The sequence below is a fragment of the Oxyura jamaicensis genome, chromosome 11 (genome assembly GCF_011077185.1).
Source record: "Oxyura jamaicensis isolate SHBP4307 breed ruddy duck chromosome 11, BPBGC_Ojam_1.0, whole genome shotgun sequence".
NCBI lineage: Eukaryota > Metazoa > Chordata > Aves > Anseriformes > Anatidae > Oxyura > Oxyura jamaicensis.
In genome coordinates, this window is record NC_048903.1 from 3,373,342 (window position 1) to 3,399,333 (window position 25,992).

The 25,992-nt window shown below is 41.5% G+C and overlaps 1 long non-coding RNA gene across 1 annotated transcript in view; it reads left to right on the forward strand.

Moving 5' to 3' along the window:
• The window catches only part of LOC118172922, a 256,732-nt gene extending 245,714 nt beyond the window's left edge, over window positions 1-11,018 (forward strand). Inside the window, exon 4 of the long non-coding RNA XR_004753897.1 lies at window positions 10,899-11,018. This is a non-coding gene — a long non-coding RNA (uncharacterized LOC118172922). The remainder of the gene's footprint in view (window positions 1-10,898) is intronic.
• Window positions 11,019-25,992: the final 14,974 nt, after the last annotated feature.

Below are 25,992 nucleotides of genomic sequence, written 5' to 3' on the forward strand. Positions count from 1 at the left end.
GACTTGGGTAGAGTTTATCTTTGCGAAGTCAGAGAGGCTTTGTGTCTTTGCTGGAAAAATTATCTGCTAAAAGTAAATTTTATTCAGTAATGGCCATTTTTAGTGTTAGTTTTCTTGAATGTTTCAAAGACAACATGAGTATGTCGAATTTTTCAGAGGGGTTTTGCTCAACTTTTCTCCTGTTAGAGAACAAAAGACTTTTACACATCTTCTAAAATAAAATTTAATTTCAAACAGAAATATTCTGCATTTCTGGTTTTAAATAGAAGTTAGTTATTCTCTTCAGTTACTAATTGAAAATAATGTTTTATTTTGATCTGGGATTAAGTTGGTGTCTATATAACAGTGAAAACCATTAAGAAAATGAAGCCATACAGCATACCTTTGTTAAGGTCAGCAGCCTTGTGCTAGTTTATTCTGGTTAAAAATCCAGTCTTGAGCATGTGCCTCAAGCACAGAAATTAAGTAACTGTGTATGTTTCTCTAAATGCACTATAATAAATTTTATAGATCAACATTATCAAATAAAGTGGATAGTTATTTACTGATGTAAGGCTATTGACTAATAATCTACATTTGGGACAATAATGATCCTGGTAGCAATTGTCATTCTGGCAAAAGTAAGCATTTGGCTTCAGGCTGAGTTTATAGGTATCTTACTTTTTTCTCCTACTTAGCAGGTCTTAAACAAAACTGCAACCTGAGATGAGGTGAGTAACTGAGTTTCTGGGTTTAGGTGCTTTTGTGATGTCTCCGTGATAAACTGCCCTGACCGTTGGGTGACCTTGAGCAAACCTCAGAAAATAAAAAAAAATCTGACATGGCAACTTGAATTTTTTTCAGTTTTTCTCATTAGGTTAAATAACTATTTAGAGGTGTGCAATTCTTGTTAAAGATAAATCATGATTGTGGCCTTTTATTTATTTATTTAAATAATACACTTATAATTGAGCCTGGGCTGATTATTATCCTACATTGCAGTTCTGCCAGGAGACCCTGGAGGTACTGCAGACGCTATAGGTGGACTTTTCAACATTTGAGAAGAAAACAAATGTGTGGAATGGAATGTTTCCTAACAAAATATAATGTCTCAAGTATTTTTGTCCTGTTTAAAAATTGTGTCTTGTAGTGGGGAGGGAGATTGATGTAATCTCGGTGCAAAGTTCAGGCTTTAGTTAAAGCAGCTGATTCTGAACCTACGTGTTTTCATTACTCCTTATTTCCTCTATGCAGTTTATTTGGGTTACTTCTAATGAGTAGGAGTACCACCACTAGGTTGTTTATGTAGGCAACTTAAGTGATACTATGAAGACCTTCGCCCCCACTGCTACAAACCTTAATTTAGGCTCTTCTGCCTTCATTAGGAACAAGCTTGGCTTTCCAGACTCAGCTCTCTGTTGAAAGAAAGTTATCACAAATTACTTCAGGGCTTTGGGAGGCATAAATTCAATGCAGGTTTCTTAATGGTGCTAAGTACCTGAATTCTCAAAATGAAATGAACAAAGCTGGGAGGGATCCTGACTGTATTTTCAGTTTCACAACGCCCACCTAAGGGAAGCCAACTTCACCTAAAGCCCCGTCAATAAGTGCATGCCTACAGTTGTGGAGCTGAACTGAACGCTTTGATGCTGGCTCTGTTTGAGAATCAAAGCTTTGACAGTAGTTCTGGCATTGTCTTAGAAATATTCTTTCCTGCAGAAAATTATTTTCTTTGGGTCTTTCAAGGCGTTAAGTGATAAAGTCTTGTAGCAATGGAGTCGATCAGTAGATTTGTTTGTTTTGGCACTACGTGGTCATTCCAGACTTAAGTGTAACTGGGAACTATGGAAATTATCCAGAGCTTATGTGGGTCACCTGTGTATTTCTGAACAAATCTGGTACATTTCAGTACAGAGGAATTACAGATACCTTAATGTAAATTTTGGTAACTGCTGGTGATTATATTTCATGGAATCACAGAATAGTTTGGGTTGGGAGGGTCCCTTACGGTTCACCTTGTTCCAACCCCCTGCCATGGGCAGAGACACCCCCACTAGACCCAGCTGCCTACTTACGATGCAATTCCTTGAACACAGCACTCAGAAACATAAATCTTCCATAACCTTACATTTATTTTCAGAAAGGTTTCATCAACAGTCCTGTGAAACCACCCAAGAAATAATGCTGCAACTCATTCTTCAGACAAAAAGAAAGAAAAAAAAATCAAACTCTTATACAATATTTATATTTAGAAGGTTTTATTTATTTTAAGAAGTCAGCTGTAGTCTTTTGGGGATATAGACGAGCATCAGTTCAGTTAGGGAAGTTAACCAGTTGGTCCATCAATGCACTTGATGCAAGACTGTTATGATTTTTTGCATCTTTTTATTGCTGTTGCTGGGCCAGTTATAGTTGGTTTATCAGGTCCTAGATCTCTAGCAACTAGTCTGTGCAATTTCTATTTTCTGTAATTGTACCTTACCATTTTTTGTGTTTGTGTGTGTGAATCCATCCTGACCTGCAGACAAATTACTGTGCTGTTTGCACGTTTTATTTTAGCTTTATTACTGACCTGCTGTTAGAGGAGTTTAAGTGGCTGTGACGTGCTGTGACGAAACTTGCACGTTTATTTTATTTTATTGCAAGGAAGAATCTGTGTCAAAAAGGAAAAAGGTTAGTTTGTCAAGTGGCTGTATCTATTAAGGAAGTCTGGGTACTTGACTGCAAGCTATAGCTAGGTTATAGTTGCCCATAATGGATTGCCTTCCCTTCCTCTGGTTAATTTGACCCAAGTAGTTTAGCAGAAATGTAAATGCTTGGGAGTTGAGGATGCAGAGACACCCCTGGGCTTGGGGTAACGCAGGTGATGGTGCCATAGCCTGCAAGGTTACGAGGTGGCAGTGTTTCTCCCCCCAGCTAGCTCTGCTTTTTGGGGTGGGAGGCATAAGACGGTGTTTCATTGGGAAGGAATGTCCTGGTGTGAAGCCACTTTGGGCCATGTGCGACAAACGTCTAGCTCAATAAATTGCTGCACGCTTGCCAAAACTGTAAAGCAATTTAAGGCACCTCTGTGAAGCTGGGGAAATGTTAAAAGCTGTTTTATCAACAGCAGCAAAAAAAAAAAAGGCGTGAAGGAAATTAAATGGCACTTTTCCATGACTGTTCGCGTATGAAGGAGACAGAGGAATTGAGATGTCTTGGGGTACTTGTATGTTTTCAGTAATTGGCCGGTATAACCACAACTCTCTTTTCTCCGAAATGTAGGTCAGTGCCTGACAGTTCAGGGTCCCCTAATGGACATCCAAAACCTTGGCTCTGTTTAACGTCAGTCCAAGCCGTGTGATTTAGGCCTGTCCTTAGGCTGCTGGAGTTTGTTATTGCAGCCTTTCAGACAATTCAAGTCAGATGTGGCTTTTTCTGGTGTAAAGCTAGTATGGGATAGGGGGATTTAGTTTATCTGCAGGATTATTTTACACACTTCCCTTCCCTGACTTTAAACACAGGCTATCTTTAAATAATACTTTATTGCAATGCAGAGGAAAATATTTGGCATAATGACTACAATGGCAGTCAGGATTTAAGGGGCTCTGTTACCCAAGTGTCATCTTGTTACTTGGAGCAGTTGTTGTGACCTCTGTGCTCTTTCAAAAAAAAAAAAAAAAGAAAAAAAAAAAAAGAGGGGAGGCAGATATGAGGTCACATTAAACTTAAGGTTGTTTTTGGTACAAATTGGTGACCTCAAGAAGGGATACTGGTGGGCATGGAAAAGTAGAGCAGAGTATAATGCTTACTGCTGGAACCAGTGCTTTCAAATCCCAGGCTTAAGGACATTACATAGGCACAGAGTTGTTTCAGTAAATATTTATGATCCAAAGTTGTTTTCTGTTTGGGTATTTTCCTGAGACCTTCAAAGAGCCTTTGTGTGCATTTGTTTCCTTCTTAAAAGCAAAGAGCCTTTGTGTGTATTTGTTTTTCGTCTAAAAGCAAAAAACTAAAAACAGAAACCATATTTGAAGTGCAGCAGTTTTTCCTTTGCTTGTGTCATGATGCTTGGTTTCTGCTTCCCAAGCCTCCTGATAAGAATTGCAGGCAGGCAGGAGAGGAAGAAGCAGTGCTGGTGCTTTGCCATTTGACTTGGAGTCCCCTACCAGCGCGGCACAGCGAAACTGCAGCTTGGCAGGTCTGTACAGGGTTACTCAGCACATCCTAAATTCTCTGAAATGCCCTTCCCAAGGTCAGATACCTGCAGCCAACTCCACAGTGCTATTTCACGAACATTCAGAAAACAAAGGCTGGCTTTGAAAAGTGCTGGGTAGCCCCCGTTAGTCGCTGCTCCCAGTGGTGGTGATGTGTTGCTGCCTGGGGACCGCGCTGACCCAGCACGGCCGCTCTCGTTTTCCAGTTGCCAGCTGGTGGAAGTGTCCGTGGATTTTACACGTTTGGATGTTGCATTTTAAGTGCTGTTTGGTCATTTCTGTAATTAGCAGGTGGCTGTAAGGTCTGGGCTCACAGGGACAGCGGGCTGCTGGTGGGGCAGAGCAGTCCCAGCCCTGGAGGTGACAGGGAAACCCCTCTGTGAGTGGTTGGGTCTCTTCAGGCTTCACCAGTGAGCGTGAAGCCTGCAAACAGAGACAGCCTGACAGGAAAAGCAGCAGAGTTTTAGGAAGACTTTTGATCTGAAGTATGAACACGACCAGGCATCGTGGAGTGGTGTAGAAGTGTTTAAACAGTTGTCTGTCCCAGAGGTGTCAGTGGGATTTCAGCTCTTACCAGAATCGGGCTTTGTCGAGTGGTTTTCATGTTCTTTCTTCAAATCACCTTTGTGCGGGATGGGATGCCTGACCCGCAGATAGCAACAAGAGCTTTTCTTCTCTGGCGCTGTGAACTTGCTGTGACAGTCAGTAACACCATGGGGCAGAGAGCTAGTGACCTTTAAAGCCCAGTGACCACATAGTTGAAGAGCACTGCAGTGCTTGTGTGTTCAGGCAGATGTGGCACAAGAGACGCTGCTTTGCCATGAGTTGGCTCTGGCGCTTGTAACACTGAACGGGTCCAGTGGAGCTCTCATTATGTTTCCACTTATGGTGGCAAACATCTCAGAGAGCTGGTCCTGCACATGGGGAGAATGTTAATACTGATCTTCCCTTCCTCTTTCTCAGGTTTGTGCTTTAGCCTTAATTACCTGAGCTGTGCCGAAGGCTTCATTACAGTTTGACAAGCCTGATTTATCCTGAATGGAAATAAAGGTGGAAGGATGTGTCTTCCCACCAGCTTTCAAAATATGCATGTCCAGTTGGGAAGGATATTAAGAAAAGGGGAGAAAACTCTCCTTTAAGTACTTACTAAGTTGGTCTTCTGTGGAATGATGCCTAACTAAATCCTACTATGAAAGAGCAATTGGTCAGGACATCCTTGAATGTCTTAGCCTTGAGCTCTGAGATTTTTGGTATTCTGAGGATTCTTGATGGAAATGACATGTAAATCTTCTGTGTGTGGCTAAAACATGATAGGGAGGGGGAACTTTGCCCTTTTTATAGATTAAAGAAATCAAGGTCATCTAAATGAATTCAGGGAATTTATTATAACAAAGAGATAACATCAAAGCGTGGCATAACTTTGTCTTCACAACATTTGTAAAATTCAATATTAAAGTCATTCTTCTTAGGGAATAAAATTTGATGTGTGCACATGTCAAGTGCTGTAATTCCTCAGACGACAACATGAAACTGAGCTTTTTCAGCATTTGATCAAAGGTTAACTGCAAAGGTTTCATTTTTTTTTTTTTTTTTATTAACCCATTTTCTTCTTCACACATCCTCAAGGGCTCCCACTAACAGGATGTTTCAAAGTATTTAACATACTCCCAAATAAATAGTATCAGACAAATCTGGTCAACATCTAGAGAGAAGCTGTAAAAGGTTAAAAGTGTCTACTACCCTTAGTTTTACTATATAACCTTCAAAAGAGAAGAAAATACTTGGGAATCTTTAAGGGATATTTTTAGAATTGCTTCTGCTGGTTCTACTGAGGATAGGTTACATATTCTGTTGAGAGTCCTTGTTGAAGTCAATTGGAATTTGGTTCTTAAATGGAGCTGGGGGAAGAAGAGGCCTAAGATCTGTGTGCAGGAAGTGCTGAAATAGCAAGAAATCAAAATAATCTGGGAAGGAGGAGGAAGTTTGACCTCACTGCTGCTCTTGCTGGCCCGTGGGGGATTTTCTAACCAGAAATTCATCCTGATGGGGGTTGCCATGCGCATTCATATAGTAACTGTGTTCACCAGGAGATATAAAAGGGATCTGGGCACAAAGGAGACCTAGGTTGGGATCCAGATTGCTTCAGAGTTCCCACACAGTGCTCCATTGGATTGTAGGACCGAAGTTTCTCCTGAACTTGATTCCCATGTGGAAGTGCTATTTGCATACTTGAAAGGAGTGCTTCTGACTTTCTGGGCAATGCAAAGCTACTGGTTCCAGAAAGAAAGAATAAACCCTACGAGTTACTGGTCCTGTGTCCTAATTCTTTGTATCCGATACTCTTGAACTTGCGATTTCTCCTTTCCTGTTGCTTCCTGACTTCTATCCGATAGCAAAAAAAAAAAAAGGGGGGGGGGAAACCCCAGTTGTTTTGATTTTTATTTCTCTTACATATATTTTCCTTCTCATCAAGGAAATTCTAACCTCTTTCTGCTGTCAAGAAGCATGATGCAGAGCCTGTAGTAGACAAAAGATGGAACCAATTACACATAAGCATCTTTCTATATTCCACCACTATGGATAAGGTAGCGTTATAAGAAAGCTAGTTATGGTAGGGATTTAGGATAAATTTTTGAGGAGTAATATCAGCTGGATTTGTGTGTCAGCATTTGGGTCATATCCTGTGAAGAATCACTGCATTCTGTGATGGATTGGATGAAGATACATAAAGTATAAGCGACTGATCCCTTTTAGTCTACTGTTCTCTCTCTCCCAAGACTGACTTTAGTCTACATGTAGTGAAGAAATGATTTCACCTATGGGTACATTACAGATGCAATCCCTCACTTATCAAACTCCACTATCACTGCTCTGAAATTAAGAGTTACTTGGCAGCACAGTTTATCAGGAGGTCAAACATCTCATGAAGCCTTTATTACTGCCAGTATTTATATTGCTAAATCAATTTTATTCTTCCTTGATTTCCTTCCGAAATTTAAGGATTTAGTAATTTACAAGTTCAGCTGAAGTAACCATAATGAGATAACAAACGTATCTGCAGAGACAGTCATGGTATAATAGGTAAATATCAGATTTGGAGGGGTGATAATAAGTATTTTCATTGAAATGCACCAATATCTTCTATCTTTCAGAGTAATCTATTAGTTTTCTGAAGCCTGTCCTGGTGTTCTTCCTCACAGAGTTAGCCACAACCAGGATGAGGAATTAAAGAGTAGTTAAGAGTAGTTGTTTAAGCAGTTTTGGACTGCAGGTAAAGTCTGGTTCAGTTTTGGATTAAATTTTTCAACTGTTCATCTCTGCTTTTTTTTTTTTTTTTTTTTTTTTTTTTTTTCTCTCCTGAGATTGTAGGAAATAACTTCAAAAACCTGCTTCGTTTGAAGTAGTAAATTTACCTGAATGGAGACTGGGGTGGGATCTATAGGTTTTGCAGGAAGATGGATCATGGTGACCAGTGTGTGTGATAGAAACCTGTGTAGTGCTCCTCCAGCATCTGCCTCATGTATTTTATTTTGAATTACTAAAATGCAGATGTTGGTTATATTCAGACAAAGCTGGAGTTTTCTACTGCTGATGAGACAGGAGAATCATTTGCGTCTTGGATGACAAGAAAAACAGAAGCATTAGAAATAGATGAAATTTTAATAGCGTAAAGAGCAAAGTATTATACTGACATGAGAATTGCAGGAATGCCTGTTCCACACAGAGGTAGCTCAGCGACCAGCGGATCTCTGATATCTCTGATGCACGTCTAGCCAAGTCTGCCAGAGCAGTTGTTTATATGGTGTCTGATACAATATTTTCCTGAATTTAGGAAACACAGGAAAAAACTTGGGCACAGTAGAACTGATTCTTGGCAGGAAGAGAATGTGCATGATTTGGTAATAACCTTAGGAGTTATTTAGGTTGATGTCAGAATTTCTTCATAAGGCTTCACCAAAACTATCTGCTTTTATACAGAAACACATATCCAGTGCTGCAGATCTGCTGGGAATAGGACTAACCTTAGTTTGTTATATTTAAGAAACCTTCATTAAATGCCATCTTCATAAAGACAATTCAATGCAAGTGTTTAGTCCCAAATCCTGCTATTTGCTACTCAGATTTCAGAGTTGGACTGACCTAACTGCGCACAAACCGGCCTGGGTCTTGTCTAGAATTGCAGTTTCTTGTTTGTGTCCTTTGGCCAAGAAGCCAGCATGTCTTAATGTGTGCAGTGATGTTTTTGTTAGCCCTAAGCAGCTTTTATTGTAAAGATCTCTGCAAGGCCATCCCAACCTCTGAGGGGCTGCACAGTGCTGTGGCTTTAGTATCTGTGGCAGAGGTTGCATGTGATGAGGCCGAAGCCGTGTCCTCTGTGTCCGTATCAGTCCTGGCAAGCGGCCGCTCCAGCCACCCTCAGCTCACTGCCAGGCTCCCTCAGTTCATCGCTGGCTGACGTGAGAGCACTTGCCTCCACTCACAGCTCCAGCATCTGTAATTAAAATAGAAAACCTGGGGTATGCTGTGAAGACCTTGCTAATGAAAAGTCAGCCTGTGGTTCCCAGCTGTGTGAAGAAGCGCCAATCTGGCTGGCTGGGTGAAACACCTCTTCAACCAGCAGCAGCAGGCCGGGCAGCCATTAGGCCTCACAGGATCCTGCTCTTGTGAGGGGGGCAAAAATGTAAGGAAGCTACAGCCTATGGGTGCCCCTGTACTGCAGGTTTATTGAGAGAGCTCTTCCAGAATTATTCTGTGGAAAAAAAGTAGTATATAATATACTTGATTTCTGGATGTTTCCTCAGCTCCACGCATGTAAGCCTGCGTGCAGAGCGTCAGGGCCACAGAAGCAGTGACTCAGCCTGAGCGGCCCTGAGGCCTGGAGTTACTCCCAGAGGCCTTCCAATGCGCCCGCAGGGTTACGGCCTCCCAGGTCTTCCTTCAGGAGAGGCTTTCTGCAGGGGTTTAATTTGCTCTTTCCAAAAGAGCTGCTTCCTTTCAAGCTTGCCCACCTGTGTGTGGTTCTTGCTGGTCCTGGTGGCATCCAGCCGAGAAGTCCCCTGGTCCTGTTCTCAGCTCCCTACTGCGGGCAAGTGGGACACGAAGAAGGGAGGTTGATAGGAAGCTTGTGGAGGTTCTGAAGCCAAGCTGCTGTTGGAATCTTTGGGAAGATGGTTAATATTTCCTACATGAGGATGTCTTCAAAAAAGTGAAGCTTAAACTGGGTATTTTATGTTTTGTCATTGCTCTTCAATAGCTGCCAAGTTTCTAACTGTAAAATTTCCACACAAAATTGGCTTCCACAAAAAAAGGCTGCCCAGGGAAGTGGCTGAATCACCATTGCTGGAGTTCTTCAAAAAAAAAAAAACAACAACAACAGGTAGATGTAGAGCTTAGGGGCATGATTTAATGGTGGGATTGGCAGTGCTAGGTTAGAGGTTGGACCAGATGATCTTAGAAGTCTTTTCCACAAAAAATGATTCTATGATTCTAATATTTTATGTCTTTGATATTGTACATCATCCCCAGAGCCCTAGGGTTAGGTCCCGGCCCCCCCCCCCCCCCCCTTTTTGGTTCGAATGACTTAATTTAGAAATGGAATTAATTTTTTATATCATCAAATGCAGCTACCTATTATAACGAAGCCTTATCAGATCAGCGTACTGCCATCTTCTTGCCTTTGACTGCTCTGTTTCTTATGTGTGACCAGGAAATGCTTACTTAAAGAGGCACTGGCAGAAAGTATAGAATCAAACTATTTTTGAGCTTGATGAAAGGTATGTGGGTAGGCAGCAGGTTTTGTAGAAATTAATCTAAATATAAATCTACTCCCGACTATAACGAAGTGCTACCAGGAAGCATAGATTCTCTAAGTTAGATACTGAACAGCCATTTAGAGGTCCCTAAGATAGTCATTCTGCCCCTAAATTTGATCATGTCTCACATATTCACAGCGTGTGGGTCTGGGATGAATTGTTCAGGAGCAGAAAAGATTGTGGTGGAGTCCATGTTGCCAACCCAGAGTATTCACAAATGGTGACTTGGCTATCAAAAATCATGGGATTTTGAAAGCAATAAGGGTTTGTATCTCATGACTTGTTTCCAGGTTTTAAGTGTTCGCAATGCATGTTTTTATGCTTATCAAAAATATTGATGTTTAAATGCCTTGAAAACAGCATCAGCTGAAAACAGACCCTCATGTGGTCCTTTTATTCTAGAAGCTGAGCTTTCTCAGAAAAAATACTGCTGTAGCGACAATCAAATTTTGCATCGCCAATTAAATGAACAGATTTTCTTCCAGTGACAAGCCAAATAAACTAAGCCATGAGAAGTTGGAATTAATTTTCATTTTCAATTAACCATTCTTCTAGAGGGTTGGTTATTCATTTGCTGAGCCTGGTTTTGCTGGTGTTAGAGGCCAGCGAGTAAAACTGACCAGTCTAATTTTGGAATTCATTGAGGCTGAACCGTACAACTACAAAGCATATGGCAAAACACAAATGAGATTTTAAGAAGTTATTTGCATTTTAATAATTTAGAAAGATAGGAATTTTAACAATGCTTTGCGATAATTGAGCTTTTAAAAATGAAATTGACTTGATTTGATAAACATTAATGACTACATGGAGTATTTTTAAAGAATGTATAAAATATTTTTATAGATAAAACAACCGTATGTGTTCTGCATATTTTTTTATTCAAAAAGCTTTTTGTTTTCCTTTCTAGGGAAGCGGATTCTCAGGATAAGGCCTGAAAACACAGAATGCATTCTCAAGTCACACATGGGTTTTGTCATATACTGATATTTTGATCAATGCTGGCACTTGAGTGATATGCTGCTGAGAAACAAGTTTGCTCTACCAAGGTAAGGTACCTCACTCAGAAAATAACTCACTTTAGATGGACCCAAGGGCATCATAATTCACTTTAGAAAAATTGTCACTGCAATTTCAGTGGTTTCCTTCTCAGCCCTGTATTTTTATAAAGGAGTCATGTCAAAATTTGCAGTATTGAAAAGCAGCAATGACTGAACACTTCCCAGTTCTGTGTGTAGCCTGTATATGTATAAAAAAAGGCAGTGGGTCCCCCTACAAAGTAAACCAAGAGAAAGCCCGTTGGATAACAGTGATACTGGTTTCCAGCATTTCAGCTGTGCTTGTACCTGTTTAATTTCAGTGTATTTTAGTGTTCTTTTTACTAATGTGTATGTTTGAGCTTCCAAATGTACTTTCTGCTTCTTAGAAAATCAGTTTCTGGAGAAACACTTTTTTCTTTCCCTTTTTGCCCCCTCCCTCCTTAAGAAATAACAGTCAGCCTACTTAATGTTTCCAGCCCACTGGGCAACTAGTGTTTATGTTACTAAACCGCAGGGAGCTGGTCACTCCCACTTCTGTAGGACTGGCAGGTAATCTATCTACCCTACTGTCTTACTAATAAGCTGCTTGTTTATGTAGCGAGCGGAAGTCAAATGTTATCCAGACTTTGAAAGGAATCTTTGCTTTCCCTATGTTTTAGCTTTTGCCCAAGGGGAGGATGAAGCACTGCTGATCTATTGTAGTAAGACTGAATCTGTTACGTGACAATGAGTAGAAAGATTCGGTTCTTGTTTTCCTGCAAATTATTTTGAAGAAAACAAGCTGTTTTATACTACCTACAGCCTCGTTCGAGACTTACAGGACATTAGTCTGGACCAAGGTTTGCTCTCCAAATGTTGGAAACGTATAAATAAAATTGATGTTTGTCCTACAGTAGAAAAATTAATTAGATATGCAGTACACGTTTACTAGGTGCCAGAGGAACTCTGCTAGGCCTCGTATAACCCTCCACGTTTATGAAGTGCATTACTGTGAATGACAGCTTGGTTTGAGTGCCCTCTAGTGGCAAATGGCATTTTGGGTGAAGCGTCTGAAATACGCTCAGCCGGAAGGGAAGTGACCTTTAAAGCCGGGTCACCTTTTGAGAATGACAGATCTCTGTTGCTCTGGAGCCTTGCAGCACAGACAACAGCAGTAGGGATTGCGTGTCAGAATGGGCCAATATTTGCCCGGTACTTCCTAGTCAAGTTCGAGAATGTAAGGAAACAACCTAAAAAGAAGTAGCTAAAGGAGTTTGTGCAAGTACATTCAATCAGGAAAAGAACTAGAGGTGCCAAGGCTTCACATGTCCACATTCTGGCTGTTATCGTAGGAGGAGTTTGCAAGTAAAAACAGCTGTCACTTCCTCAGCTGGTATGGTTTAGAAAGATCATACTTTGATTTGCATCAGAAACCTGATGCCAGGCTGGGGGAGGTATGCAGTGTGGCGCTGCGCATAGCCTGGAGTAGCTCCCAGGTTCCCTTGAAGCTGCACAGTGCTGCTGGAAGTCGTGCCCCTGGTAAGTGTAAAACCAGAACATATTTTTCACGGGTGCCAGAGCTGCAAAGCCAGCTCTGAGAGCGGACTTCGTTACTGTGTAGGTTTAAGAGATGTATGGCTTCAGAACTCTGTAATGAAAGTATTTTACAAGTTATAAGTTACAATAGGTTACAATGTCCAAGAAGTGACACCCATGAATTGAATGGTCTGTGAGAGGAGAGTTGTTATTCACTGTGGGCAGCAGTGCCAGAATGGGCCTCCAGTTATCCCCTCTGAATTCAATACTGCCTTTTAAATTACTTGTTGCAGTAAGTAACTTGGTTCAGCTTTAAGGTGCTTACTTTTGTGAGTCCTGTGCTTCTAGCCAATGCATGCACAGATAGGAAAAGCATACTGAGCAGCGTCAGAGAGCAGTAACATAAAATGTATTCTCACTTTTCATTAAAGGGATGCCAAAGGGCCTGTGTTTCTCATGTACTAGTTGTCAGCACAATAAAAACGGATGCCGACTGGGATACTTTACAAAGCAAATACACATCCAGATATATTCTTGTAAATATTTGGTGGATGCTTTTCAGTTTGCCTACAGCTGAGGAGGCAGATGGAGAAGCTCTGACCAAACAGCTTAATTTATATGCCAGTAACAGGGTTAGGGATGTTTTTCCCATCCCTGCTGTTGTGTCTTGAGCCACAACTGAGTGCTGTATGTGAAAGGTGCAGGCAGTTTGTGTGCCAGGCTTCAGCTGGCAGCCCTTTCAGATGTGCTGCTTGTCATGGTGGTGCAGTGCCTTAGAAGTACCTTGCTGTTTTCTGTTAGAGAGCTGTTTTTTAGTACTGAAAGGTTAGGCCCAAAGAGTTCACTGCGTGAGGTCCTCGAACGGGCAAAAGCAGCCTTTGTAGTGTTCACACTGAAGGAGCATTAGAACTTGATTTAGTCTTACTACAGGGTTTTCAAAATAACTCAGCAATTACAGTATGGAAATTCACGATTATACAATATTTACTATGTTCATCACCTACAATGAGTATTACAATACTTGGAACAGGCTTTTCCATGCTATTAAATGATAAGCTCTGAAGTTTCAGGCCGTTATTTTTATTTCATTGCACCATCTAGTGGCCAAGTGCACCCAAATCCTGGAACAGGCTGCCAGAAGCACAGCCATACCAGCCCATCTCGCCGACTCCGGTATGTACAGACACCACACCTCCCCTCGTTTGCCACGACCCTGTGGAAATTCAAATAGACAAACACAAATTCAAATATTGTTTTCCGCAAAATGTTGATTGCGGGAACAATGAGTTCTGGGACCCCAACTAGCAGCAGCCAGCAGTATGCTAAACACGTTTGCACTTTGAATGGGATTTTGTATGACGGAATGGTAGAAAAACATTTTTATTACATCTGCCTATTTAGGATGGTAGCTGGGCTTCCTGATGCAACATGATAATTCACTGTTGTAGTAATGTACACAGATAAGAAGGAATTAAGTGCAATCACCTATGCTATTCGTGCTAGCGAACATGCTGAAATACAGTTTACAGTTTTCACCTATTTTAGCATGTGAAGATAGAAATTGTGAGGAAACTACAGGCTAGGAAAATCTTTTTTTTTTTTTTTTTTTTTTTTTTTTTTTTTTTCTCCAATCAAAGGTTAGGCTTCATTTACATTTAATTTCTTTAATTCCATTGTTCCTTGCTATGATTTGTCGTAATATAAAATAGTACCTTTCATCTAGGGATCATCAAATACTTTCCAAATGAAGCAATTACTATACTTTTTGTAACTCTGTTGCATTCTTTTAACTGCAATGTCTGTTTCTTTCTGATAAAAGGTAGTATGAATGTTCAATTTGTTTTTTAGTTTTTAAAAAAGTCATTGGTTTAGGATTTGTGTAAGTTTATCTCTTGAATTCAGATTGAAAACAGCTCAAGTATTCTGCACGTTACTACAAAAACAAGCAATGTAAAGTGTTTCTGTTACTGCAATATAGAATATCTCAGGGCCAGTCTGGGTAACAAGTCTGTGGTTGCATTTGAAACTGCATCATATAAAGGATTTATTCCTTTTCAAGAATAGCAGAGACCAAATTTAAGCCAGTGTGCTACTCTTCTATTCTAGTTCTCCACACACTGTGCACTGTTCTTTTTAGCACTTTCCTTTGAAGGATATTTTTTAAGGAAATGTGTATATATGTCAAAGATTTCTGAGAAAAGGAACAAGTTCTTCATATTAATACTGTTTCCGTCTTTGCGAAATTTTACAATCAGAACCTGGTATTAACACAGAAAATCAGTCAGGCTCATTTCATGTTCCTGCCTCAACTGAAAAGATCTTTTAATCAGAAGCAGGTACACTCAAGCATATCTGGCCTCACGCAGGAAGAGGAAAAAATAGGCTCTGAGAAGATGGCCTTTGTTTTGAGAATATGCATTGGTCGTGGTACAGAGAACGCCAGCTTAGCAAACTGAAGCAATGTGCTTCACCCTACTAGTTTCTGAGGAAAAAGTAAAATAAGTCAGTCAATGGCTTGGAAGTTGGTCTTGCAGCTGCAAGGCACATGAAGAGGTATGTGCTGATGCAGTAACACAGGTAGAAATACTTTTTTATTTAAAATCATTGATTGATCTAATTTTGTGGTCGCTTTACTTTTAAGTAAAGGAGGTAAAAATTATCTTCTGTTCTTTCCCACATAACAGCTGGTTTCTGGGATGGATACGGGAGTAGTTGTGTTATTGTGGAACAAGCTGTAGCGTAATTAGCATTGGCTGGAAATAATTTCATGGAATGTGTTTTCCTGAAAAAGATAATAGGACCCAAACCAGAAGTCTTTAGGGCTTTGCTTAATGAATTTCCTATTTCTAAAGGAGGTAGAATAAAGTTTTGCCTAAGTTTAACTTTGCTTCAGAATAGCTGATGTTGGAAAACTCTTATGGGTTTGCAATAACTTTGGGGTTAGACATTCAAGTTAATAATATGGTATTGAAATGAAATATTTCAAGGGAAAACATTCAGTTTCTGAGCTACATTTTTGTTGTTGTTGTTCACTGTTTTATGAAGGCCTTCATGTCTTCCTTTTTACATCCTCAGTAAGGATGGGGACTGATTCTTGCTGTTGTAGTTTTAGATGGCCTTGCGGGGAGGACAGGAGGAATGGGGTAGATCTGGCCCAACCTCAGTCGCTGTTGCTGCGAGTGCTGCCCCAGTGGCAGGCTCCCCAGCCCAGCCTGGTGCCGGGAGATGGGAGGTGTCCAGAAGCATTCACAGGATGTGGGGGGTAGGAGAGGTCCTTGGGCTGGCTTTGCAGTGGTCTGCTGGGAGGAACTGAACGTCTTTTTTTTGAAGGCTTTGCCTTGATAGCAGTGGTTTTGTTTCATACACACATACTCGCTCATTATGAAATGATCATCAAGTGCCCCATCTTATTTTTGGTTCCTGCAGTGGTTGTTGGGCAGTTCCATGGTAGCACTGAGGGCATTTGGTCAATATTTTTCCTGGGGCTCCTAGTTTCCTGAAGCTTGTCAAATGGTTTTCAAAGCTGCCTTAGCATCATGTGCAGACTGATGTTACCTGTTCTGCACACTTTGTTATCTAAAAGAAGACGTTAATGTTTAACATCTGTGAGTTACATGACTGTCCCTGCATTGCGTGACTCTGGGCTGAGCTCTTCCCCGCAAGGCTCTGCTTCGGATGTCTAGATTCATTTTGGCGTGAAATGTCAGGATGTCAAGCCCATATTGAAAGCATTGGAACCAAAGAAAAACAGTTCTGTGACCCCCTGTGATGCAGAAGCAGCTTCACACGCCGTTCCACTCTGGAGCTGAACAGCTTCACATGTGGCGCCCCACATGCAGACCCTGCTGTGTGGGTGGATGCAGCTGGGATGGGGCTGGGATGACAGCCGTGGAGCTCGTGGTCCTACACCCCGCGCTCCACCAGGTCCTCCTGACTTCTGCCCTGTGAACACTGTATCTGGGTGAAATTCTGTTATACAGTGCATCTGTATGGCTGAGGGCTTCTACAACGTGCTTAAAGCCTCTCTTGCTTAGAAAGTGTTCTTAGGCACAAAAGGTGCAAGCACACATCTGAATTGGTGATCCTAAACTGCAACAGGAGTAAGACTTGCTGGAGATGGTTGATACTTTGGTCAAGTCAAGCTTATAAAAATTTAAATCTCCACTGTTTTGAAGTGTCAGTGGCTTAGCAGGGAGTCCTACTTTTGTTCTTTTGTTCTCTATTTTGCCCTCATACTCTTCTAGATTATGCTTTTTCCTTTTTTTTTTTTTTTTTTTTTTTTTTTGGGTGCATTTCACAACAGATCCTCCCCAGGGCTTTTTTTCTTGGCATTGTTGCATTAATCACACTTCTCCTATGAAATAGTGCCTAATACTGCCCTGTGGGGCTCCGGCTTAGGGTTTTGCCTACGCCCCTGCGAGCAACAAGAAGCTTTAAGTTTTGCCTCTGCCCAGGCATGTGCATGGCAGGCAGCCTGTCTGGAAGACATGAAATGAGATTAGCTCAAGCGAGTGGGTCTTGCTTGGAAGAAAATGCTACAAGTTAGCCTGAAGTTGGGGAACCAGATGTGCACCACCTAGAGAAGGCATTGGCTGCTGTTTTAACGGTATTTCATATATATCTATATGTCTATGTATACACATATAGAGTAAAAAGCGTAAATAAATAGATGCTCTAGCATCCTTGGCATTGTTGAAGCCGTGACGGTTGATCTGTTGAAAGAAAAGAGACAGGAGAAAGTAGCTGTGAGGGTAAAAAATGGCTGTCTGCAGCAGATAAGTAGTGGTTGGAGAAGTCTTATCGGAAATCCTCAAGGCAAAGCAGCCAAACGCCTGTAGGGCCGGGAGAAGTCTGCTTTACCAATCAAACTAACCCAAGAAAATTGTGCAGCAAAGCCAGTGTTTGGTTTTGCCAGATCTCAGCCTTCTCCCCAGCTGTGTATTATAGAGAAATGCAACTGCATACAGCAGTCTGGGCAAAGCTGTTTGTGCAGGGGAAGGAGGGAGAGATGCTGGCTTACACTAAGAGATGCTCATCCACAGAATGCCCCCAGGCCCTTGTAAATCCACCTGGCTCTGTATGCAGACTTATGCCAAGCTGGCATTCATCTCTGCTGCAGCTGGAAGCCAACACTATGGAAAAGTTATCTCTTGAAATGGTGATGTTAAGAAAGTAATGAGAAAAGCCTTGGCTGCCCTTTGTGCTCCCACAAGTGGCTTGGGCAAGGGCTGTCCCTGTAATTGTGGCAGTCTCCAAAGGGGAGCAGGTTTGGGTCCGTCCTCAAAGCTGCTGGGAGGGTTGCGTTTGTTTGAGATCCGGAGAATTCAAGGCAAACTCTGGGATTCAAATAGTGTGTTGATACCTTGGGTGTGAGATAGGAGAATCTTAGTAGTATATTTTATTGAGGCTTTTGGTTTCACCCATCCAGTTTGTCTGGCAAAACCTCTCTGGAGCAAATCATTGCTGGTTGTTACCATTACGATGTCTTGTTCTGCTCTGGCTTTTCAGTGGTATCAGCAGCCAGAGCTTTGCAGAATGCTCTTTCATGTTTTGGTCTGATCTTGCAGGCTTTTTGGCAATGCTGAAAATGAACAGCTCTTGAGCAACTCTGACTGATACCTTCACTTAGAAGGCATTGGCTGCTGTTCTAATAGAGGTTGGCCTGAATGCTTCAGGGAGGTTACCTGTGAAATGAGTTAATCGAAAGATGCCGGGCTAGGAGCAGAGAGTTAGAGTTGGGCACGAAACCAGGCCAGCTCCTGTGGGGTTCATCAGATGCTGCATGCTCCCAGCAGCTGCCCTTGAACTGCAGTTTGCCCCAACGTTTTCAGGACGATTTCAATGCTTGGCAATTTATTTCCTATCCAAAGGACCAGATTAATAGCATGACAACATGGCTCTTGAGCAAATGTTCCGTGATACGTAGAGTTCATATGGGTTGCTATATTGTCCAGATATGAATACTTAGTGTCAGAAACAAGCACTTTCACAATGAGGTTATTTTGTTCTGAAATGCTGAATTTGAAGCCCAGAAATGGTATTTGTGAGAGTTTCCAAGCTAGGTTCCAATTTAGGAAGAGCCCCCTTATCAGTGTTGCATCCAGACTTAGCTGTTAGGAACAGAAATGACCAGCAACTGCTAGGCAGTAATCTCCCAAAGGACTTTATTTTGCTTTTTATAGATCAACTCTACTTTAAAAATGAACATGCTTTGAAACTCTTAAAATCTTTCAGCATGTGGGAGACTCTTGGTGGAAGCACTGCACTTCTCACTGTTTTTTTTTTCCCTTCTAATAGTTACACAGCAGTGTCGAAGGCTCATAGCGCCAGCCAGCCATCTTCTTTTTGAATTACCACATCTGTAAAAGGTTCAGGCAAGCATTACTGTAAAATGGAGTTACTGGGACCTCTGTCCAGTGCCTTCTGCACCCTGTAAGGCTGTGCTGTAAATTTTGGAAAATTCCTTAGCCTGGTTGAGCTCATTGTTACCCCTTGTTGTACTGCTTTCATGTTTCCTCCCACATCTCTGGTAGGCAATTTTAGCTGAATATCTGGAGCCTTAAATGGACTATCACCTAAATTAAGGACCACAGGAAGTGTGTGCATTGAATAAAGCAGAGATCAAGGAGCACTGTTCTGTATTTTAACTTGCTCTTGAACAACCTTATAGCTTTCTGACATCTTCTCAGAATCCTGGATCCGATAAATATATCCAACAGGCAAAGGAGGCTGACAGAATGTAAGGGAGCCTAATATATAACATATTGCATCTCTTTGTTGACTCTGCTCCATTATGCCTTGCTCATTTGTTTTCTTGATAGGAGACACTGTATTATCACTCCAAACAGACATTTGCAGATGTTACCGAATCAGAATTAGAAGCTTAATCTTGCTGTTTCATATCTAGTAGGAGTTATTTCTTGTGATCAAAAATGTTGAATGTTTCTAGTGCTCAAAACAAAGCCTTGAAAAATGTCACTATATAAGTCTGTCTGCTTCTTTGCCTCAGTATTATTATCCATTACCCTTATTTTTGGAGGTGTATCTGCTATTACAGCATTCCACACTTCTGTTTAGAAAAGCATCTTAAAATCATCAGTGTTCCTGACTATGTGTTGTTGGCCAAGGTACATTGCAGGAACAGTCCTATCAAAATTCTTCTTAGGACACTGATATATCATTGGTGTAATGAACCCCCAATTTGCTTTGTTAAAGCTATTTTTGAGAAAATAAACTGGTTTAATAGACAGCAAGTTTCCCTCTTCATTCCTACTGTCACTGCACCTTTTAAAATGTAAAATGTGGCTTCACTGTAGAAACCCATTAAAGAGAGATAATATTTCATTCAGGTAAGTATTGCCTTTCTGCTTAAAGGGAAAACACCATTGTGAGCTTAGTAAAGAATTTAATTTGATGTATATCTGCAGGAAGTAAGCCTTACATCAAAAAGTAAGTACCAGCAGCTGGGTTCAATATGGGATTTGACACTGTTTTCTATAAGCTCTTTACCAAATGTGTGCAGTTTCTGAAATAGCCACATGCCCACCTTATTATGATCCTTTCCTGGAAAGAGAAATACCTTTAATCTTAAATATGACATTCACATGCTTATTTTTTAAAGAATTGATTTAATATGAAGGATTTTATTTCCTGTTTTTTATTAAGATCCAGGTTCCTTGTCAAAGTACTGCCGTAAGTAACAAGCTATTGCACATCCTGTTCTTCATTAAAACAGGCAGGATATCAAAGTAAAAAACATAAGAAACATAAATGTAGAGGAATTTTAGGATTGAACTGTAATCTATACCATGCAAGTGACTTAATAAGGATCTCAAATGATAAAGGAATTCAAGTCTGGGCAACATAACCAGAGCAACTTTTTTCCTCCCATCACTTATGATCTAAACTAGTATTTTTTTCCTGCACTATTAAAAACATCAAGTTCTTGAATTAATATTTAGGTTAATTTATAGAGATGCTTGGAAGAGGTGCATGGTCATCAGTTCCTGCGAGTACTGTTCCTGACCCTAAGTTTTTGTTTTTCAGGAAGGTAGTCTTCTCCAGTCATATTAGTACTGTTTCTACTATAGAAGAGTGGGTGAATACAAGTATTTTCATGAATATGTGGGTGTCTTAAGGCATTCCTTTTGGCCGTTTTAATATTTACAGTAATTTTCAGTAACCATTTGTTTAATTTGCTGGTGCAGGCTTCCATGTGAAGCAGATCTGAGCTGTCCAGGAACAATATATACTTATCTGCCCAGGAGAGGCAATAATAAGCAAAGGCAATTTTATTTGACCAATCGCACCTAATTAATAAGCTCCTACCGAGTAAGAATATGGTGGATATGAAATATGAAAAACCTCAGGGAAATGGAGAATGTGGGTATGTCTGCAGATAAGGATACATCAGGCTTCATCCAGACATCGTGGCTAACCAGAGCAATGTAGGAATAGCAGGAGAGGCTTCCACGTAAGCTCCAGCAACTCTGGTGGGCTTGGATTAGATGTTTTGACTGCCTTGTCACTAATACTGTTAGTTGTTTTGGCTGGCTGGAGTTAGTGGGAACATATCAAGCAGAGCTGCTTGCTTAGCTGGAAGTGTGGCCCGATAGGAGTGAAGCTGAATCTGTCCCTGTAAATTCTCTGTGCTGTTTATTTCTGTATTGCTTGACAAAGGAATCAGAGTACCACAAATTTAATAGAGGAAACACAGAGGCAAAACAAAATCGTGTTTGATTGGTGTTATTCTTTGGAAATGGGCATGCGAGAGGGAGAATGATCTGAATCAAACCGCAGCAAGTAGCCTTGGTGCATCCACAGACCTACAAGGGGAGCAGCAAAGTTTCCTTCTGGCATAGGTGGGGTGGTCAGGGAGACCTTGCTCTAGGTGGAGTCTGGTGTTGCAGGTAAATTGTTCTCATATCTGAGGTGACAGGTACATATAGGAAGATAACTACTTCATGAAACAACTGGTAAGTAAAACAACACAAAGAAGGTTAAGGACATGAAGGACAGACCAAAGAGCAGCTAAATATCCAGTTGGGCAGGTCCTGACTTTATCCTATAGCGTATAACATAAGCTGCTATTCACCTCTGTTGTGAAGAGTGTGAGCATTGGCACTGGAAACATGCATGAAACATGCATGTGAAGGCACCGCTCCTGGGAGGGACGGGCTGGCAAGGGCTTAATCCCCTCCAATCCCCGACTGAAAAATTACACAGATACTGCAAACTCTGAAGGAGGAGGAGTATGTTAAAAGAAGCTGGGGGGGATCCCAAGCTTGAAAATTTTTAGGGATAATGAGGTGTCAGAAGCAAACATTTCTAACAACACCCAAGTCTGGTTTTGCTCTCTTTGCCTTTCTTTCCAAGGGCTACTTCTCTCAAAATGCAGTGAAGTCAACCTAGAGTGTGGGGTAATGCTGCCCTTTGAGCAAGAACACCATTCCTGTTTTCTCTCTTGGAGGTCCTTACAAGCTTGCAAGCCTTGGGCAAGCTTAATTTAAATCAGTGGGGAATCTGAAGGTCAGGAGGAGAGCTGAGGAAGGAAGGAGAAGGCTGGACACTTGACATTCCCCTAGCTCGGGGGTCCTGCGAGCACTCGGGCTCTCGCCCCGCACTCTTTTCAAGTCCAGGCCTAGGCGCTGTTGCAGGTAATGTGAGTTCCCTCCGAGCTCTGGCTTTGTTTTGTGTTGTTTGCTTCCTGCAGATAGCTCTATGCAGTGGAAATGCACCAAATAGGAGAGATGCTAAAGGAGAAATCGTCTTTACTTGCTGTCCTAATCATCTGATACAGATCAAAAAGTTGTATTGCTGTCTCATGGGAAGGGCTTCCTACCTGCAGATAGAGTTGGCTGTTGGTGAGAGGGTGGCTGGGAGATTAACTGTGCTGGAAAACACAGCAGTGCTCCCCTGTGGGGGTCAAATGTTGGCCCTGCCCCTGGATGGAGGCATGCCACTGCCGTCATGAAGCCCATGGAGTGTGTTAAAGTGGAGATGCACATGCCAAGGGAAGAGCCAACTGCCAGGTCTCTGGTTTTTATTGGTGTACTATTTCTTCAAAAAGAGCAAAATTTAGGCCTGAGAAGACAGAGTTCTGATCTATTTCTAATACCCACATGGGAAAATAAACAAAACACCTTTGAATTGTTTTTCTTAGATCATTTTGCTCATCTGCAGTTTTTTTTTTTTTTTTTTAAATGGTCGTAACATTATACAGCTTTCATAAAGCCCTGAAGTAGGTCACGTTTTGCACCCGGAAGATGCTCACCATTGCTCTGCTTAGAGTCTTGTAGCAGCAAATGTAGACAACGTATAAAACCATGGCACATGTGTAAATTTGCCATCTCATTGCTTTTGCTGCACTGGCTCTATTGTCAGTAATAATACCACGGCAAGGACGGCTGGAGGGGAGCCAAACATTTATTTGGTCTTTAGGCTTTGATAGTGTGTTGGCAGCTGTGTGATCTTTGTGAAATTCAGAAATGCAAAGTGTAGCTTGTCTGTAAGAATCAGAGGAGACTGTCGGGGCAGATGCTTTTTGGAGCGGTACCCGGCAAGCTGACACACATGTAAATGGGGCTCTTCGACCACTTGCCTGTGTATATTGAGATTTGCCTGGTCTCTGGAGCTGTTTAATTAAGTTGGGATTCAGCGTTACACAAATGAAACATTGTGAGCTCGGACAATGGAAATACGCCTTTCTGTGGCCCTGCTAGCAGGGAAGCCTCTCTTTGGGAGGCAGAGAGCACGCTGGATAAACAGCAGCCCCAATTGGGGCTCTCGTAACAGTAATCCTCCAAGAGAACACACAGAACGGTTGTTTTCCAACAAGGTTAGCCCTCTGCGTGTGCTGTGTGGGATGTCCACAATTAATCTAGTGTCAGCAGGTCTGGGGCTGGGGGCAGCAGTGGTTTCTAATAATTGTGTCTGTAAAAAAGCAAAGAAGATGCTGCCCCTCTCCCTTTTCAGTTTTCTTGCTCTGTTTCTGGTGTGGCCATTCTAGGCAAGGAGTTTTGGGAGCATGAGCATACCATGGGGTGAGCGTTTTGTGGGAATGACTGATGTCTGTATTTTTGGCTTGGGATGTGGATTCTCTAGCCACCAGCAGAACTGGAAAATGTTTAATGTTATTTTGATTTTTTTTTAATGATCCAGCAAAAGAGGGGTGAGAATGAGTAAATGAGTGCAAGAGTGTGGGCACCCCAAGGCTTGTTCCTGTTTGACCCCTTTTCCAAGGAGGGGAGAAGAGGAGGCTTTCAGTTTTGCTCTTTGTCCACTTTTGCTCACGCCTGCAGTGGACCAGCAGCAAATTGCTCCTGCTGCAGTCATACTGCTAGTGGAAAGTTCAAGCTGTTCTCTTTAACTTTCTTCCTCCTCAAATGCAAATGGGAAGGAGCCCTACCAAAGCCTATATGTTCCTTTGCCATTGCACATTTACAGCCAGCTGGGCACGCTAATAGCCAGAATCACAGTCGAGCAGATAAGCAGACTTGCGGCATCAGACTGGCTTGAAACTGCTTAGCATTTATTCATTGTTCTTAGTCAATATATGCAATTTTATTTCTGGAGTCATTTAGGGGATTGAAGTCAAACTAAAGTGTGATTAATTGCGCCGATAGTTGCTTGCTGGGGCTGGAGTGCAGTATGGAAGAGTTCAAATAAGACCAACTGCACAAGCTAAGGACAAGTCCACGCAGTACATTAAACTGTGCAAGTGAGATTAGCTCCACCAATCAGGGGCGGAATGCTGAATATTTAGAGGACCAGAATACTTTTAAAATGAGAACAACCAAGTTAAAACAAACTAAGAAAACTGAGCCAGGAAACCACTTATCTTTTGGGTCTCGTCAGTCCCCGTGAGACTCACAGAGCCACGCTTCCTTCTTTGAAATAACCGAGTGGCCCAGAGCCGCTGTCGTGCAGAGCTGCAAGGTCAACCACAAAAAGCTGCAGGTTGCTGAACTCAGCAGCTATTTTTGTTATGAGCTTGGTCTCTACATGCCAACATGTTCAAGCTGAAATGTAACTTGCCCGGGAAATTAGTTAGTGTGCACACAAATACAAGATTATAATTACTGCTACAGAATGCTGCTCACTGGAGAATTGAGCTTGGATGGGAAAGCTAGTCTGCTTCTTTGCCCATTTGGAAGGAAAAGCAACAACACAAGCTGCCAATATTTTGATGTCAGCATCCTTTGTTTTTTTCTGGCTATCAGAGACCTCTTTGATCCTCGTGCTGCCAGAAGTGTTTGCTCTGGCCGTGCTCTTTTTTTCCTAGCGGATCAACTATTTTTCCACAGGTTGTGAAAATCAGTCTTGCATTTGATCAACTTCAGAATGTACATCTCTTAGGCACCTGTTTCTGTAGAGACCTCCCTGTGATTTCAAACATGTAAATCAATTTGTAAGCTGTGACAGTAGGTGGTCCACGTTGAACCCAAATGTAGGTCCTCTGCCTTTGCTCGGTGATGACACTGTTCGGCAGTGTGAGTATGGCTGGATGTGGGATGTTAATTAAATTCAGTGACCAGGGGACGCTGACACGGTGTTTTCAGACATCAGGCAACAGCACTGAAATGTGTAATTCATGGAACTGTCCCGCTGTCTTCTTTGGGACTTGTTGGGTGAATATAAGTCTCCAGATATAAACAACTCTGAGTAGTTACTAAGACATCTCAAGGCAAAAGCAGGCTCCGTGCTTTGTGTCTTACTTTGGGTCTATGTGGTTTGTGCTCTGTAGAACTCTGGTGTCTTACAGTAACTTTCGAGACAGGACAGAACAGGAGACTTCCCACAAAGCAGAGGGCCCGCACCGGTCGCTCTGGTTATTCTTGGTACTAGGAGCTCCAGCTATAATCTTCTAGGAGACAAATCATATTTTATATTATACAAGAAGAATATATTAATTTTTCATATTTGTCTAATTTTTCTTGTCTGACCATCTGTATATATAAAGTATTAGTGAGATTAATCTTGTGATAGTTGAAATCCAGTAGGATGTTTTTAGTTGAAACACATATAAATAACTGAACTAGTATCACACCATAATCCAAAGCACTGATTTTACATTATAGTCATATAGCAGAATTTTTTTATTTATCGGAGATGTTTTATAACATTTAATGATTACAACAGTGGAGGTGGTAGGATGAAATCGCCCACTGTGCAAAGGGTACTGCTGATGTAGGAAATTGCTTTTTGTATCCACAGATCAGAATACTAAATCATTTAAGAATTGGTACATATCCAAAATGCATCTGTTGACCCAGATTCTGTCCTCTGATAACAAGACTGAAGTGATTGTTTTTCTGAGAACCCAATAGATTTTATTTACATTAGTGGAAGTGCCAATAAGTGCTTGTTGTGGGATTTGTAGGATACTGCTTTTCTTAAAGAGTGTGTTCATGAAACTCGCCTTTGTGTTATCTCTGCTTATCTTTCTGA